A 15,152-nucleotide genomic window follows, 5' to 3' on the forward strand; every position below is an offset into this window, starting at 1 on the left:
AATGGGTTCAGTGGAGAATTGCGTTACTATAATAGCGAAGGTATCTATGAAATGCAGTACCAAGGTCAATGAAATTGAAAGGCACCTCTGACAACAGAATCAAAAGGAATTTGCCTGACGAGACCATGAAGGCGCACTTCAACGGGTTTAACTTGAGTGCATGTTGCCTTAGGCGGTCGAATACGATTCTGAGATGTTGAAGATGTTCTTAATAGGATACCGCCTTTACAACGAGATCATCTACATAGAACTCGACAATCTTATGTATTATCTCATCGAAGATCTTAGTCATGGCGCGTTGATATGTAGCACCGGCGTTTTTGAGACCTTTGGGCATAACCTTGTAACAATATATGCCTATTGGAGTGCGAAAGGCTGTGCTTTATCAAGGCAAGCTTCTCTTTCTTTCGCCAATGAAGTTCATATAAGTGTATAGAAAGCCTTCTTTTCACAACCATGCACAAACCAAAGTGCTGCTGAAACATGAAATCCATGCACCAACAAGTTCCAGTTCATAAGCAATGAAAAAGCAGAGTATATGGGAGGATAGTGGCTAAACTGTTCACTTGAGGAGAGTGGGAAGTGACTAGTCCGATAGGAGAAGAGCGGAAGTGTGATCTTTCGATCCAATCTACGTCGACTAAAATCCATGTCTCATGGCACGAGGGCCATTGCGAGTTGATGTTGTTGCTTTACTGTCACAGTCTGTCCTCAAGAGAGGCATCCATTCCTGGCCAGACAAAGTTCCTATTAGTTCTCTTATAGGAAGCTAGTATACCTGAATGGCCTCCGGTAGCTGTTCCATGCAGTTCTTGCGCTATCCTAGCTCTTGCATTTCCAGCGGTCCCCACATAAAGCCTCCCCTTTTTCCTTAATACCCCTTCCTCCTCTTCCCAACCATCTTGTCCTCCTCTCGCTTCACTAATGCTCTTCTTAACTTCTTTAGCTAATTTTTATCCTTCGTAGCTTTGTTTCACTATTCCTATCCAATCCGGCAACAACTTGCTCACAAGGGTGCAACCACTGAATTTGTAACGACACAATGATTTGAAAAACAATCAAAAGATATGTAAAGAACACAGACAGTAAAGGTAGAAGATCATTTCCAGGTAGATAGGAGAGATATTAAAATCCACAAACATGAATGAGAGTTTCGACTGGGTTCTCCAGATTTAACCAAAAGGAGACTTTTCTACAAATAAGAGAATTTCTCATTTTTTGGTTTATACCGAGCCAAAACATAGAATTTCCATTGAAGAAGGAAGTAAGGATGCTAGCCGGAGAATCAAGAAATAAATACTTCCCATTCCGATTCTTTTTTAGTTCCCAAGATAGAATTTCTTTGTTTTTGGCAAGAGCGGTGGGTGACAACGTGCAAGACTAGATAGGTTTGGCTTTGATCTGATCAATAGGAATAGGAGGAAGCGTTGGAGAGGTACCAAATGACTGAAGAGGGGAACCCATCTGACCACATGTAGAGCTAGCCCATAAGTAAATTTAAGAGAATTTCTTCATCTTCCAAAGTATGTGAGTGAGGTAAAAATTCCATGGATCGATCTCATCACTCACATCCAACAACTAGTGAAAGATGTAATGATGAAGCTATAGGAGAAGAAAAAGCGTTGGTTTTGATTGGTAATCTTGAGTTGTCATCTTTTGAAAGAGAGTAACTTACTGGATGGAGAGCAGCTAGGAGAATAAAGTTCATCTTTACCCCATCTTTCATTCCAACTCTATTTTCTTCTGTGCGATCCTTCTTTCTGGTTTGGAATCCAAGAAGCTCAATGGGCTAGTTTCAAGTTCGATCAGACACGAAATCTGGTATAGCCACCAGCCTAGATAGAACGGGCGGGGGAAGAAAAACTAGGAGCGAGCCACATTCAAGAGGGTTGTCAAAGGCCCTCTCAATAGAGCTATTTTGTCATTGAATCGATGGAGGGAAGACTCCTTCGGTAGGTGCCCCCGAATCTTCCAGTTTCGGGGTGGGATCTTATGGCTTAATCTCTGATTGTGCAGGATTCATCTTTGTTTGGTAACCTCAGACCCTGAACCAGGAGTTGGAAGCGTCTTTGCCAGACTTTCCAATTGAACACGATGCGGGCGATGCAACACGGCAAGGAGAAGGCTGAACCCTGGTGCTACACTACATCAGAAGCTTTGGCAGTTTACCATGGCTTGATGTTCTAGTTGTCATGCTAAAGCCGTTGATAGCTACTTCGCTTGACGAGCTAAGTAGAAAGACTTTGTGGATGAATCCACAACTGATAGTGCTTTAGGTTGATCTGATCCCTAGAAGGAAGAGTTTTGGGCTTAAGGCATAATTGCTCTATTGCGCCTACCCTGGCTATGTCATCCGATGCTGTTCACAAAGCAGTTCTTACTATAGACCCGGCTATCTCCGAGTTGAAATCGAACCCAGCCCCGGGTTTTCGTCCATCAATCCAGAGCTCAAGACAACCGCGATACTTAAATCGCTCAAATAGCCACCTTAGACGGACACAGCCATTAGAAGAAGAAACTGAAACTCGATGGAGTACCCTAAACCAGAGATCCTCGACAAAGAAAGTCTCGATTCGAGGAACGAAATATCAATAGAGGAATGAAAACTGCAGGGTATGAAATTTGGGTAGGGTTGGCAGGGAAAGTCCAACTGAAACTTTCTTTGATTGCCTTTTTTCTCCAACTGGCTCAGAGATTACATTTGCCCTTAACCGGTAACCTCCTTTTAATCCTTCATTTAGACCCTATCTATTGGTATTGGCATTGGCTCGAGAGCAAGGACCTTATTTGATCGCTTAGAACTTGATGGAGGGAAACTCACTCGCTCGAGATATGCTTAAGCTAGCTCAGGAAGAGTACTAATTTTATATGCCTTAAAGAGGGGATTCAAAGAGTAGCCTTTTACTAGGGCTTAAGTGACTCGTTTCATATTGCTTACTATGGTCTGGACAGTGAGGAAGGTGAGTTGGAAGATATACCTAATGTCAAATGAGACTTTCTCCTCACCAAATTGAAGCGTGAGCTTAGCATCTTTCACATCGATGACAGCCCCTGCAGTAGCTAGAAAAGGTCTCCCCCCAAAAAATAGGAAAGCTCTTATCCTACATCTCCAAGACAACAAAATCAACTGGAAATGCGAAGTTACCAACTATCGCAGGGATATCACCCAAAATGTCTGCCGGATCCTGATCAGCAAGGTGGAGAGTGATGCTAGTCGGTCGTACATCACCCAATGGTAGTGGCTCGTAGATAATGAAGGGAATCACAGTAGACCCAAGACCACATAAAGCATGGAAATTTTGACTTCCTATCAAGCATGGAATACTGAAACTGGCAGGCTCATCTAAGTTGAGAGGTAGCTTATTTGAACGAGTGCACTACATTCCTTAGTAAGAGTAACCAGTTCTGGCTCGTTAATGTTTCACTTCTTTGCGAGCTGGTCCTTAAAGAACTGTGTATACATCGGCACCTGTAAGACACCATCAAGGATGGGGGTGGTAATCTGCATATCTGTCATCATATCCAGAAACTTTGCAATCTGTTTGTCTTCAGTTGACTTCACAAACCGTTCTGGAAATGGCAGCTTCGGGTTGACAGGTGAAGCAGATTGATGATGGATTATTAGGAGCAATAGCTGCTGGTGTAGAAGAACTAGGCTGTGCAGCAGAAGTAGTGGACTGTTGAGGTCCCTGCGGAGAAGGTATTGGGCCGGCTAGGGTAGAAGGCAGGTGGTACATACAACGCTGGCATTGGGGAAGAGGATCGGTTGTAGTCTTACCACTCCGACTAGTAAAGGCTCCACGTGGGTGAACTTCAGGTTGAGGTGGAAGTCTCCCTTGTAGATGGTTGTGAGGCTACCATACGAGTGGTCAATGTTTGCATAGAAGAATCCTTACACCCAATATTGTCACTCCTTTTAGAATACCTGCCTACACCTACATCAGCAAGATGTAGTTTTATTAAGTCGGCTTCCATTCCTTATTCGGAAGGCATTGGATACTTGATATACGCTATGCTATGTACTCGGCCCACCATTGCGCATGCTGTTTTAGGAAGCATATTTGGATCCTTCTTCAGGGAAAGCTCATATCCATCAAAAACCAATCGAAGTCCAGCTTTATCCCGAGCATCCGTTGTTTGCCCCGATTGAAGATCCGACACGACACCCTCTCTTCCATCTTCGGCTTCCTAACCAGATCCGTTTACCCCTGCTTGAAAAAGTGTTTCCATTCGTAGTTCGGGGTTTCCTAGTCCCAGGTTTATTCGTAACCGGCTCCCTATCCAGGTCTTCCTCCTCAACAGCTATCTTTGTTTGATGGTGTTCGTTGCCAATGCAATAGTAATATATGCTTGCTTTCTTCCTGTTCGCATATCCATATCGAAAACTCTTCTTTCGTAGGCACATTTACTTCAATTCAACTACTTCATTGATGAATCAATTTGAGGAAATTCAAAAATACCTTGCTCGCCTTCGCAACTGCCTTCTTTTCTGTGCCTTCCTAGTTTGCCAACCCTATGTTTGATTGCGAGTTCCGGCGGGGTGAGTACCTGGACGGACAAGGGGTTCCTTTTCGATTTCCATTTTAGAGCTTCTCTATAGTTCGAATATATAGAACTTCCTTCTTAGAAATGGAATACCTTCACCTTAGAAGGGTGTTCTTCCTACTAGTGAAACCAGATCTGCCTTTTTCGGCTAAGACGATTCCAATGATCGGACGGACAAGACTTGCTTAAACCTAGCACCCTGTTGCCTTGCTTTTCCTCCAGCCGTACCTGCCTCGCCGCTCGTGATACCCAGGAAGGGCATCCCTCACTTCCCAGATCGTCTCGCACTTCTTTTGTCACTGGCACACACGCTCTCGTGGGTCTATCACTGAGAAATCCCTTATCGCCGGGCGGTGCGGTAAGTAATACTAGTCGATGGACAACTGCTGACTGAATAGGGAGAAGATGCATTTTCCTAGGCTCTTTCTACTTTGCTCATTGGGTATAGCCCTTAGTGATCCACAGATACGACGCTTTTGGATTCCTAAAGGGATAGGATAGTTCTTTCTGGGCTTTAGAGGTCTCCCCTTTAACCTAGTACTCTTAGGAAGGCCGGGTTAACCTTCTACTAGAACTGTTCTATCTACGAAATTGGAAAGTAGGGTCAACTTGCCATAATATATAGCCCAACTTGATCCGTCTTAGAGTATCCGCCTATGGAACCGCCCCCGAGTCAACAATGCACCCGATCGCGAGCCTTATATGAGTTTCATAGTCAGCCTGCTCTTTCAAGAACGTGCCTTCTAAACTCGTAGTTCCGCTTGCAGATTGGAGTTTCCTACTGACTATCCGGGTTCTTGATACCGCCGGCCGGGAATAAGTACCTATCCCTTACGGGAATCGAACCCGTGTCTTCGACATGAAAAGACGATGTCCTAACCTCTGGACGAAAGGGACCAAAAAGCTATTTTTCATATACTTAAGAGAAGAGAAGTGGTTCCTTTTCTTTCTATACGAAATACTTGATGCACTTATTGAATGGAAACTTGAATTGAGAGAAAAGGTGTGCTACGCTTCTTCATTCTCGTAACTCAATCAATATCAAGAACATAAAGAGTTTGTATAGAGATGGATTTCTCTTCAGTTCCAAGACTTTTTTTTGAATGGCTCGTGTTGCGCTAGTGACACGAGGGTAAAACGCTCGAGTTGGCTTGCTGACTCGAGGAGGGAAAGGCTCCATTTGTTTTAGTGAATGGAGGAAGAAACAACCATAGTAACTATCTATGAAATTGATTGATGGATATGAGAGTGTTGCAAGACCGGGACAGAGGAACCATAGGAATGTTATGTCAGGTTCCTTGCTCACTTCTCAAGCCCAATATCATTCCTCCAACTCGGACTTTCATGCTATAATTAAGAACCCCCCTAAACAATGACAGCGTACCGAGCGGGCCCTGCGTCTATCAGGGAGCTCAAATCCTCACTAGAGTGAGGCACGTCTCGATCAATACATCTCGAATCTAAAGAGAGAATGTTATTGTTATGCTGTCCTCACTCTGGAGTATGATTGACCATATCATCCAACGAGTGGTCTTAAGCGCTCAGTGCATCCATATTGAACTCGAATGTGCGTGCTTCGGAAGAGAAAGTAATGCGAACTACTAACTGTTATGCCGGCTTGGCCCGATCAAGACTTCTATCCCTCAGAAACTGTCTCGCGTCTTATCCGTGTGTGCGGTTGAGGAAATTGGACTTCGTATTCTTCCTGGGTCTGGCTCGTGGGCCGACGTCGTCTTGTGTTGTAATCGGGGCACGAGTATTCGAAGTAGAAGCGCTAACATTCCCCCTTCCTTGAGAAAGCGCTTGACCCCAAGCCGGTCCATAAGGAAAATGAGTCTTCAGGTCGATGAGGTCCTCCCAAGTATTGTCCAGTGCCATCGACTCGGACCAGCGAATCAAGCCTTGTTCCAGGACTTGATCTCCCTTTATTACTTATACCAACGACTCACCAAAACTTGCATAGGGACAGAGGGATTGTCAGTCTCAAATGGTAAACGAGAGGATACCTGAGACAGTGGGCGGGGGAACAGCACGTCAAATCTTAGAGACATGAAAAATACATGGTGCACTTGAGAAGTTGAAGGTAGCTCCCGGTGTTAATATGGAACAACACCAACACGTGCTAGAATCTTGTAAGGCCCAAAGTATCGAAAGGAAGGGTTGTGGCATTCTTCCCCTAAAAGGTGCACATCCATCGATTCCCTCATCTAGTGTAGTGCTCTGTTCAGAGACCAAGGAAGCTATTAGTTTGAGTTCCTGATTTCCCTGTTGCCGACTAGATTGCTTACCGACTTTCATGATGGAAGAAGATACCGACTTGAGGAAGGCAGTACAGAGCAGCAGCCTAGGGATAAGCAGGAATTCAGGTTAGCTTTTCTGTTTTCCGAATCTTACCCACCTGAGAGTCCTAGTCTCGAAAGGGCGCCTTGGCCATCCAGCCTTATCGCAGAATTGATCCAAAAGTTGTGAGCCGATAGAAGTGGAAAGATAGCAGGTTTCAGAAAGGAAATATTCCAATGGTTAGATTACCTCCATCTCGGTCAACGATGGGGATTTGTGAAGGTATCAAACTTAAGCTATCTATAGAATGACAATTTTTGATGTAAGGTTTGCATATATAGAGTTACGAATTGCCTACGGTGAGTGTTCCTTCTGCCCCAATGGTCTACCAAAACGAAAATGCCTTCCATAAGATGATGAAATCATTTTTCTACCTTCTGCCTCTGAGGTTTCCCTTCTCTTCCAGCATTCTTGAAACCTGACAATCAAACTATTGCATATGGAGGACAAGTCAAAAGTAGATTCATTCCATCGTCAAAACTAGAAAGGAAAACAATTGCATCGAAGGTCAAGTTTTGGGAAAGGTACAAGGTGTTTTGGCCACCCCTCAATTCAAGAGTTCCGATTGGATCAAGAAGAAAATCCCTATTCCTATCTTTTTATCCAACTTGAATGATTAAAGGTCAAGTAGTGGCATCCTATTACCCTAAAGGGTAAGTTGTGTTGAAGTCAATCAAAGGCTGAACTGCAGTTGCCCTTTCATTCACCTAGATTTTGGCTTGCTCTTAGGGTGGACCACATCAGAGGTATTGGAACTACGTTTCGCGTATCCTTTTTTCTTAGGAAATACTACGATCCAGTAGCTATAAATAGAAAGCAGAACCTCCTTATGTCTATACATAGAAAGAAGGAGTCCCAGGACCGAGTCATAGACTGTGCTAACTCCATGCGTAGCGTAGGATATGGATGGGGGAAAAGGCGTCACAGGAAGGAATGATCCAATAAATCCGGATAGCCAAGAAAAGACACTTCTATCGATCGGTCTCCGCCCTCCCATACCTCCTAAAACAACGGTAGTTTGCTTCTTTTCATTCAATTGTACCTGGCCCAAGCGCCTATCTATTTAGTACTTTCGAGTAAGAAAGCAACTTGACATTATGATCCCCGAGAAGAGGATTCGTATTATAGTAGGTTTGTTTTCCATTTCCGGGTCCCATCCTTTTTTTCGGGAAATTCTTTTTTCATTTTCCCATCGGCCTAGAATTGCCTTTCCTTCTCCTTTTGATTTTCGTATCATTATTATTACTTTGGTTTCTTAAAAGGGGGATGATTCATCGTGTAACCCGTTCCCCCAACGAATTGCATTTTCTTTTTCTTTGATTTTTGTTTACCCATGGATTTCGTTTTGAAACTGTTTTATTAGATGACGGAGAGAAAGTTTTACCAAATCCTGCAGGGGGTCACGCTCAACCCGCAGACGCACCGCCAGTTCTGCCAGATCCAGCGGGGGATCAGGCTCAACCCGCGGATGCGCCCCCCGCTCTGCCTGCTCCACTAGTTGAAGTCCCTGCCATTTTGAACCCGCCCCAGGTTCTGTCATCCTTGGATCCAGGCAGAAGGCCGGAGGATCAAGTGCAAGATGGCGCAGAGGCAGCAGCCATGGGGGCTGCCAAGGGCTGTTGCTCGTCTTTTGTCGAGTGTCTCTGCACCATGTGGTGCGATAGCTTTTTAGCAGGGCGCAAATGTAGGAAGGCTCTTCTGAACAGCGTCCCTTTCACTTCATGTGAAAGTAGCACAAATTATATAAATAAGAATAAGAATAAGAAAGAGAAGCGTAATGTTACCATGTTGTCGGCTTTGTATGTAAAGCCTCCTGATCCGGAGAAACTCGATAGATTCGAAAACTACGAATCGATAGTCCCGGAAAACTCTGTTTTGAACTCGTACTTGATTGGAAAGAATTTGGACCTGGGGACCCTGGATCTATCGGCCTTTCATACTAATTTTCCTATGTGAGGACCCGGTATTTCAGCTCACGCTTGAGTGCTTGCCTGTTTTTCCTTCAATTCTTATTCGGGATTGCCCCTATTTAAAAGTGGCACCCCGTCTCCATTCACACTCTCACCATGCAACGCAGGACAAAGGTGTATTTCACTGTTCGAAAAAATGCTAACTAAGGCCGAGGAACAAGGAACAAAGGTTTGAACCAGCTTTCGTAAGGAGTCTTCTTCCTCATACAGGAACAACTGGAACAACAGTTTCGAACATTGCATCGGGCCTCCTCACCGGGAACCTTTGGGTCCCCATCTCGTCATCCCTTTCTTTCCTCAGCCGGACAAGGAAAACTTTCAGTTAAGACCAGCCCCTCTTTTTCTTCTGTGCTTGGCATGATTCATGTAAGGTTAGCACTCGTCACTAGACGAGATAGTGATTGTCAACATCCCACACAACTCTCACTCTCACTCTGGCAAAAGGAAATGAATGTATCTACTCCTTCAAACAATAGGAAAGCAGACACGCATCCTACCCGCATCAATGCCTCTGCCCTCTTATATCTACATATCATGATATGGATACCCTTGGTCATTAATAAAGGGAAGATGATTTTAGACGAGGTGATCGGACTAACACTGAGTGCATTTGTCCCGGCTAGGCTTATTATGTTCTTAGTGTTCTAAAGTGGGACAGGCACTAGCTCTAGTAACCATTCTCCATTGATTGGAAAGGGCGGGTGTCTGCATGAACTAGCTAGACATGGCACTCCCCGAGCACGAACTCGATCATCGGGCCGTCCCCTTTGAGCAGCTTTTCTTGCCTGCCTCTACTATCATTGATCCAAATATTTCGCAATGGTGTGGAGACAACTCACAAGAAGATCTAGGATTTCATAGCGAGTGTACTAGTAGCTGAAAAAACCAAATTGACCATTCCAACTCATTTGTGGTTTGAAACAGCATTTCTTCCCGAAGTGATACCTTGGCTTTGCCCAAATAAAGAATCGCAATGCTGCTGATAGTCCGCCTGCTTTCAATGTTCTTATGCTCAGTGAGCAAGCTTGATTTCGGTTACTCCCTTCTATTGGGAGCTCCCTATCTGTAGGTTTCAGGGGGGTACGATCCACCGTGTTCCTGTGCTTTACATGAAATGGAAAGATCAGAATGAACAAGCAGAGCAACTTGACGACAGAACTACATTGGTTAGACAGGCGTGTAGGTTGCTACAATATCCAGAGACGCTTAACAATTGCTGTTTGAATCGATCCTTTCTTGTATCGGATCTGTGAAGTTCATTTTGGTCATGCCAGAAACCTATTCTCTATATGCCAATTCGTTTCGCAGAAATTCAGAGATTGGAGAAAATGAGCCTTTAACGGAGGTACGATGCATTATCTTGTATACGAAATCTAACGAAATTCTCATTCATTCCTAAAATGATTTTTGAGATAGAAAAACTTGTTTATGGAATTAGCCCCTAGTGGAGAAGCAAGGATTCCAGGCTCGCCATCAATCCAGGCAAAGCAGTCTTCCCAAACTAACTAATTGTTGAATTAATACTTGCTATACTAATAGCTCTTCAATCTGTTTATTGCTGCTTCATTGTCCTTTCCCTTTGCTCTAGCGTTAGTCGCAGGAATCCCTCTTGTGTTAGTCGTAGTCATCTATTCGTAGAAATCGTAGGAAAGATCGTGGGAACCTACACCGTACCTTTCGTAGTCAATACGATGAAACCAAAGCCTTAGCAGAGGAAGGAACCGATCTGATTCCCGGAACCGAAACAGGTATTTCCACTACTGCCGTTACTGAACCGAGGACAAGGACAGCTGCCTCGCTGGGCATAGATTTCATCCCGTTAGTGTGCATTGTTGAACCCAAAGACAAGTAGGGATTTTGATATTGATAGCTAAGGGTAGGTGTACTAATAACACCAGGCGATCTCTATATCTATAGGGACAACTATGATAGGGGGGTCTGTCGTAAATCCAACAAAGTATGGTAGCTCAAGCGGGGAGCAATCTGCATTTGAGAATGCTATGCTAGCGGTGAACCTAAATCTGACGATGAAGGGGGCCAGCACTTAATGAGTACGGAATTTCATAACCGGGGTGCGAAAGGAATGCACCCGAATAAATCAATGAATGAAGCTCAGGCCACGAATTCTGGAATCTAAGAGCGGGTGGTGAAGTTGGGCACTCTCGAAACCTCTGGGTTGACTTCTTCAACCTTCTCATTCTTGTTGACGGCGCGGAGCACCTCGAAGAGGACTCCGGCGGTCTGGTAGGCCTTCCCAAGTTGGGCCCTCAAGGCGACATTGGCATGGGACAGGGTGTGTCATGGCTAGGATTAGATTTATAACGAGATAGAGCTCTAGTTTGGAGCTTCAGAATTACCGGTCAGCTTGTTCCCCTTTGTCAAGTGCATGGACGTAGTTCTCGTAGTACTGCTGATAAAAACTCTCAATTTCATGGGCATCGCTCTTCTTCACGCGCTTCGCGAGACTGGGGCTATTATCCTGTGGTGTTGCATAAGAGCAAAAACATAAAATTATGTAGTGGCATCTTTGGATTCGAGAGGGTAGTTATGCAAAATCCGATAAAAAAATCCCCCAATCTTCCTGCTCCTAGACCCTATTTTGCTCTGGCTTTTAGGTTAGATTCAATCTTATTTTCTTTCAATCTTTCTCACCGTGTCTATTTCCCCGCTTCTTTTCCAAACTAGTAAAATTGAATCATTTCAAAAGGAAGTCCAGAAAATAAGGCTAACCCAATTTGCCTCTCCAAAAAAAATAGAAAAATAAAGCGAGCAAAACGCTAGAAACTTCCATTTACTTTGCAGGATGTAGTAAAAACTAGAAACCAATTACCCGAGTCCCCATTCGAGATACGTGAAACTATTCTAGCCAAACCAATTGACCATAACTATCTGATTGCAACATGATTTCAACAAAACGAAGAAAGTATCAGAAATACCACTATCTAGTACATCTAATCTGCTCCCTCAAGTGTGAAACACAAAGGTGCTCCGAAATGAACAAGTAATACGTATGGATGATCGTCGAAAGCAAAATCTAATGCGGACGCTTACGAACATACTCCAAAATTAGCTCTCCAAAGCAAGGAAAAATGGCAAAGCCAGAAAAGTTCTCCAGGAAATCACACTAACTATTTTTCTGCATAGACTCGTATGATTATGAATCAAAAGCAAAACATCCTCGAAAACCACGAATCGAGGCGCGCATGTGCCCCCCAAAAAAATACAAGAACAAACATTTTTGAATGTGGGAACACAAAACTTTTCCAAGTACACACAGCCTATGCGGCATTGGTCCGATGCCAAAAAAATGAACCAGGAGCGCTCGCTCTGCCACAAAATCCAAACCCAAATGCATCAAAACAGCATGCGAAATGCACCATACGTATCCCCGCGAAAACGAATGCACGTACAGAGGTAAGCGACTCGGGGGCGCTCGGGATCGATCTCGGCGGCGACGCGCAGGATGGGCGCGATGCTGCTGAGCGTGGACGGGACGACCTTGTTGTCGAACACCTCCATGGAGAAGGTCGCCATGCCCAGGTGGGAGGGGAGGCAGGTGAAGAAATAGAGGTCCGGCCTTGCGTGCCCGTGGATATTTATACGTCGATCCAATGGCCAAGATCAGCTGCTTCTCGGGAAAGGGAACCGCGGGGGAGACCGGAGGCGTCGGTGTGGTGGAAATGCTGAGCTCCGCTGCTTGGTGAGGGGTTTCTCTGTCTGGACGGTGGGGCGAGCGTCGTGGCTGACCACTGGAACACTTCAACAAATCCCCGTGTACGTTATTTTGATAGATAATAACAAAAGTTTGTTGTATCTAGTACGCCCCTTCTTCTATTTGATCAAGATGGATAGCAAAAAAGCATGAATAGGCCTACTGGGATGGAAGGAGAGAAGGACTGAACGAGAAAAGGAAATACCTCTTTGTTTACCTTGGAATGAATTGCTCGACTACTTAGGTAACGAAACAAAACGTTCATCTACGATCTTTCTTAAAAAAAGATAGGACTATACGGCAGTTCTCGTTAGTAGATTCGCAGAACAGAAGAAGAAGTTCACTCTGACTTGCGCACTACAAAAAGGCAGCCAACAACTTCGGACGTACTCCGTCTTTCGAGCCTCTGTTTAGCTTCAAAAGATAAGGCGCTAGTGCAACGAACGCTACTTTGGTGCGTCCCACCCCAACTAACTAGTGCTTGACTTGACTTTCCCCCCGCCCTATCCAATGAATAAGGAGAAGGCCGGCCTATCAATGACCGAGCCAGTCTGATCTCCTTTATACTTACCTCAAACAACGAGCGAAATCGAGATGTTGATGAGAAAGGGGCTTTTCTCAAGGCCAAAGAGTGCTCTTTGAAGGCTACTATGCATCCTTACGAATACAAGAGTGGTTTTTTTTGTTATGGGTATAGCAGGACTTGAACCTGCGACCATTAGGTTAAAAGCCCAATGCTCTACCAACTGAGCTATACACCCGATTTTACAAGAAGGCTTGGTGCGGAAAAGAAAAGAGGGCGGCCTGGCCCCTTTTCTTCTTATCATATCACAAGGGCGCGGCTCTGTATGGTATAGTACTGTGGAGCAAGTTTGGGAGTCCTTTCCACTCATTGAGGATTCTATCTAAAAAAGAAGGTCAACGGGGGAGACTACAGTAGCTCAAACTCAGACTATGTACGAAAAAGGTAAAGTCGTCTTTCCTAGGGTTCGACCGAAAGGAGTTGTGTTCTATGGTTTGACGTTGTGGAGGTCCAGCACTCTTCTAAACGAAGAAAGAGGGGATTCGCGCTACCTCTTACTCCTACAGAAGATCGATTGGTGCGAACTTCCGATTGATTCCTTATTCATTGTTGCCGACCCTTACATCATCATAAAGAGAATCAAGATATCCCAAGAACCCAGCTAGGGATGAATGACTAGCGCTCAATAACAAGCAAGGGATGAGCGCATGGGAGCGGAGTTGCTTGTTGCTTTATTATCACATTAGAGAAGCGGAACCTCCAAGCTCAGACATCTCGAACTTAGAAACTACCCTTCTATCCCACCCTGCTCCTCCGGCATCAGAAGCAGAACTACCTGACCGAAGGAGATAGACAAGAAGGGAAGACGGTCATACAAAGGCCGAATAAAGCTCTCTTGAAGCTGCATCTGAATAGACCTAGAGTCACTCAGTACATACGAACCCTTGAATAAATAAGAATTGAGAAGTATGAAATGTGGGCATCATAACAAAAAAAGAAAAAGACCGAACCAGTAAGACTAATGTCTACTTATTTATACCTTTGAGAGGTCCACTTAGACTATTATGATTTTCTCTTTAGCTACGTAGGTTATATAAGATTCAATTCAATCTAACAAGCGGACTAGACTACCTTCGGCTACTACAAGATATTTAGAAACCTAAGAAGCTGAGCCTACTTTATGCACTTAAGGCAGCAGCAGATGATGAAGAAATGGGCGGTAGATGATAATGAGAAAGGGCACCCCTTGGCATTTCCTGTGGGGGAGTCTGATTGATCCAATCACGATGAATGATGTCAACCCCCTCTTTTGCGCCTAACTTGACTCTGATTCTCCCACTATGAGAGCTGATCCACGGGCTAGTTCGGCTACAGAATGGAATTTACGAAAGCCCCCCGTCTTTCCGACTCAATGTATTGCCCTTTGGGACCACGATTTTACGAGGAAGTGAGAGAGGGGACACCAAACATAGGTGCGTACCATTGCCCCAATCCAATGGACTATGTCATACAGGGAGGAACCCTTGGAGGTTGGGACAGAAAGAAAGCAGGTTTTGCTTCTGCTTCCTTTGAGCTACCAAACTCTTTCGTCAGGTGTGGGTCAAGTTCCCTCATTATTGCTTGACTTCCCCTTTGGGGCACGAAAAGATGGACTAGGACTTAAGTAAGGGAGAGGACAACCCCTGTTTCTGGCTTACCTTCAACGAATTAGTGCTATTCCCATTCCTTACTTTGATCCGACCCTGTTCCCCGACCAGTTTGCTTGCTCACTAGAAGAGTCAAGCGAGAGCAGCTAGTTTAGAAGGAAAAGGACACCTGGGGCTATTCGGCCTCACTTTTCGGAGACTGAACTACCGCTCGCTTACTTGCTGATCAAGGAGGTCATTTCCACTTACTCTAAGCATAGAAGGAAGAAGATTGAAAAACTAACAAACAAATTGTCTTCAGCCCTACTTACTTATAGGCTGACTTGGCCCAGGAAACAAGGTTCTATTAGGCTTGCAGGGCTTAAAAAAGAATGAGCTAGATCGCAGGTATTTGGATACGAGGTAGTAGTAGGGTC

General features: G+C 44.6%; 1 non-coding gene across 1 annotated transcript; it reads right to left on the bottom strand.

Annotated features, from left to right (window-relative positions):
* Positions 1–13,255: 13,255 nt before the first annotated feature.
* On the bottom strand, positions 13,256–13,328 carry TRNAK-UUU. Its single transcript has one exon. It is a non-coding gene; the product is annotated as a tRNA-Lys (tRNA).
* Between the last annotated feature and the right edge of the window lie 1,824 nt (positions 13,329–15,152).

Source organism: Triticum dicoccoides, chromosome 1A, assembly GCF_002162155.2.
Source record: "Triticum dicoccoides isolate Atlit2015 ecotype Zavitan chromosome 1A, WEW_v2.0, whole genome shotgun sequence".
NCBI lineage: Eukaryota > Viridiplantae > Streptophyta > Magnoliopsida > Poales > Poaceae > Triticum > Triticum dicoccoides.